This window comes from Mastomys coucha, unplaced genomic scaffold, assembly GCF_008632895.1.
Source record: "Mastomys coucha isolate ucsf_1 unplaced genomic scaffold, UCSF_Mcou_1 pScaffold6, whole genome shotgun sequence".
NCBI lineage: Eukaryota > Metazoa > Chordata > Mammalia > Rodentia > Muridae > Mastomys > Mastomys coucha.
This window is the reverse complement of record NW_022196912.1, coordinates 99,017,850-99,021,600: the sequence shown is the minus strand read 5'-3', so window position 1 is coordinate 99,021,600 and position 3,751 is coordinate 99,017,850.

The window sequence follows — 3,751 nt, the reverse complement described above, 5'->3', positions numbered from 1 at the left end:
CACATACCACCAAGACATGGACTTGATGCAATCTGCAAGAGGCTTTTTATTCCAGCTAGCTGGGGTGAGACTCATATCCCTAGCAGGGGTAGAGGAGTCTGGCACCAAGCAAAAACTTAAACAGGTTTTTATACCCACACAGTTGCTAGGGAAAAAGGGGAAACTAAGGCAGGGGAGTATGGGGTAGTCTCTGATTGGTGCTGGCTTGTGCTAGGGTTCAGAAGCAGGTTAACCACCTGGCAATAGTTTGTTACCTCATTTTTCTTTTTTCCTGCCAGGCCTCTCCAGTCTCTAAGCTCTGGGAGCTGGTCTCCCATTCTTTTATGTCCTGGGAGCTGGTCTCCCACTCTTTTATGTTCTTGGAGCTAGTTTCTCATTCTTCTAAGACCTGGGAGCTAGTCTCCTATTGAGTTCAACTAACGGCTAAGTTCCCACAGTACAATTTGAAAATTTTAACCTCTCAATACATGCAGGCAAAACACCAATGCACATAAAATAAAAAATAAAGTTATTTTAAAAATGAAATGTATCTTTAAAAAAAAAAACAAACAAAAAAGGGCTGGAGAGATGGCTCAGCAGTTAAGAGCACCGACTTCTCTTCCAGAAGTCCTGAGTTCAATTCTGAGCAACCACATGGTGGCTCACAACCATCTGTAATGGGATCTGATGCCCTCTTCTGGTGGGTCTGAAGACAGCTAAAGGGTACTCATATACATAAAATAAATCAATCTTTAAATAACAAATGCATAAACAAACAAATAAAGTAAAACAAGAAGACGAAGATTTCTAGGCCCAAGCTACTGGATTTACAATTTCTCCAGAGCAAACTGGTGATAGACTTATTAAACTGGTGATAGATTTATTACTTGGATCTTTTCCCCTGAGGCTCCTTGTTCTTTTTGTTGTTGCTGCTGCTGCTTATTGCTGTTGTTTTTCTATTTTTTCCGGTTTTGGTTCTTTAAGACAGGGTGTTTCTGTGTAGCCCTGGCTGTCCTGGAACTCACTCTGTAGACTAGGCTGACCTTGAGCTCAAGGTCCTCCTACTTATGCCTCCTGAGTGCTGAGATCAAACACATGTGTCAACACCACCCAGTTTTTGATTTTGTTTTGTGGTGCTAGAGATTGGACCTATAGCCACAACCATGTTAGTCAAGGCTTTACCACTGACTATCTTAGCCCCCACACTTAAGTTTAAGAATCAGCCTGTCTGTGACAAACCTCCTGAGCTACTCAGCTTATTGATACAAGGGAGAAAGGCTTCTCTTAGCTCCTGGCTTCAGAGGTCCCATGCTACAGAAGCTCAACTTTATTGCCCTGGGTCTGTGCTAAGACAGAACACCATGGCAGGACACACCTGTGGCAGGGCAGTGCTGCCCCCTTCCTGGCAGCTGGGAAGCGGAGGGGGAGGGGTGAAATCTCCTTTGAGAGCATGCTCCCTGTGGCCTCACCTCTTCCATCAGGCCCTACCTAAGGTTGTATGACCTCCCAGTAGTGCCGCAGACCGGAACCTAAGTGTTTAGCAAGTAGCCTTTGGAGGAATTTTGAGAGCCAAACGTAGTACAAGGCTGGAGAAACAGCTCAGTGGTTGAGAGCATCCGCGTGGTGGTGGCTCAGAACCTCCAGTTCCAGAGGGTCTGACATTTCTTCTGACCTTCCAAGGCACCATGCTTGCACATGGTGCACACACATACATGCAGGCGAAACAGTCACAAAATAAAATACATAAATGAAATGGAAGGCACAGTCTTCAAGACAACCACTGTCAGTCTTCATACGAAAGTCTTGTCATCTTGATGGGACGGATTCCTGTTGACTTTCCCAGAACCCTGATCTTTAAGTCACCTAGTTGGGTCCTTGCCAAGACCTTTGCCCCTGATGTAGCTGATACACAAATTAAGAGATAAAATGTTTCAGGCACCATTGATTACTTATATAATTTTATTGGCTAGCCAACAAACATTGCTATACTGTGTTGCAGACCTGTTATATAAACAAAGCAAAATACTGACATAAGATTGCATTATTTGGTGACTACCTAGTCTATCTATTGGAGAGAGAATCTCTTATAAGTAGCGCCTATCAATAAAAAAGCCTATGGTCAATGAACTGAGGCAGGAAGTATAAGGTGGAATACTGACAGGAAGAGAGAGGATTCTGGGAAATAGTGAGAGGTGTGAGAGATTCGCTCAGGAACTGGGGATACAGACATAAACCAGGATAGAATACAGAGTACAGAACTCAGTATAGATTACAGAGGATTCATCCGGGATGTGGACACATAAAGCTGAGAAGAGGTAACTAGCCAAGTGGAAGAGATAAGATGGTTTACATGGGTTAAATAAGTTACAAGCTGTACTACCAAGCAATTGTGATAAAAACTGCATGGTATTGGTACAGTCACAGGCAGGTGGGCCATTGGAATAGAATTGAAGACCCAGAAATAAACCCACACACCTATGGTCACTTGATCTTTGACAAAGGAGCTAAACCATCTAGTGGGAACCCCCTCCCCAGCATTTTCAACAAATGGTGCTGGCTCAACTGTTGGTTAGCATGTAGAAGAAAGTAAATCAATCTACTCCTATCTCCTTGTACAAAGCTCAAGTCCAAGTGGATCAAGGACCTCCACATAAAACCAGATACACTGAAACTAATAGAAAAGAAAGTGGGGAAGAGCCTGGAACACATAGGCACAGGGGAAATTTTCCTGGACAGAACACCAGTAGCTCGTGCTCTAATAGGATCTCATTAAATTACAAAGCTTTCGTAAGGCAAAGGACACTGTTAATAGGACAAAACGGCAACCAACAGATTGGGAAAAGATCTTTACCAATCCTATAGCCGATAGAGGGCTAATATACAATATATACAAAGAACTCAAGAAGTTAGACTCCAGAGAATCAAATAACCCTATTAAAAATGGGGTACAGAGCAAAACAAAGAACTCTCAACTGATGAATACCGAATGGCTGAGAAGCACCTAAAGAAATGTTCAACATCCTTAGTCATCAGGGAAATGCAAATTAAAACAACCCTGAGATTCCACCTCCCACCAGTCAGAATGGCTAAGATCAAAAACTCAGGTGACAGCAAATGCTGGAGAGGTTGTGGAGAAAGAGGAACACTCATTCATTGCTGGTGGAATTGCAAGCTGGTACAACCACTCTGGAAATCAGTTTGGCAGTTCCTCAGAAAACTGGACATAGTACTATTGGAGGACGCAGCTATACCACTCCTGGGCATATACCCAGAAGATGCTCCAACATGTAATGACACATGCTCCACTATGTTCATAGCAGCCTTATTTATAATAACCAGAAACTGGAAACAACTCAGATGTCCCTCAAAAGAGGAATGGATGTAGAAAATGTGGTACATCTACACAATGGAGTACTACTCAGCTATTAAAAACAATGAATTTATGAAATTTTTAGGGAAATGGATGGATCTGGAGAATATCATCCTGAGTGAGGTAACCCAATCACAAAAGAACATACATAGCATGCACTCTCTGATAAGTGGATATTAGCCCGGAAGCTCAGAATACCCAAAATACAATCCACAAACCACAAGAAACTCAAGAAGAAGGAAGACCAAACTGTGGATACTTGGTTCCTTCTTAGAAGAGGGAACAAAATACAATTAAGGAGTTGCAGATTCAAACTATGCAGCAGAGACTGAAAGAAGGACAATCCAGAGACTGTTCCACCTGGGAATCCTTTCCATATTCAGTTATCAAACCCAGACACTA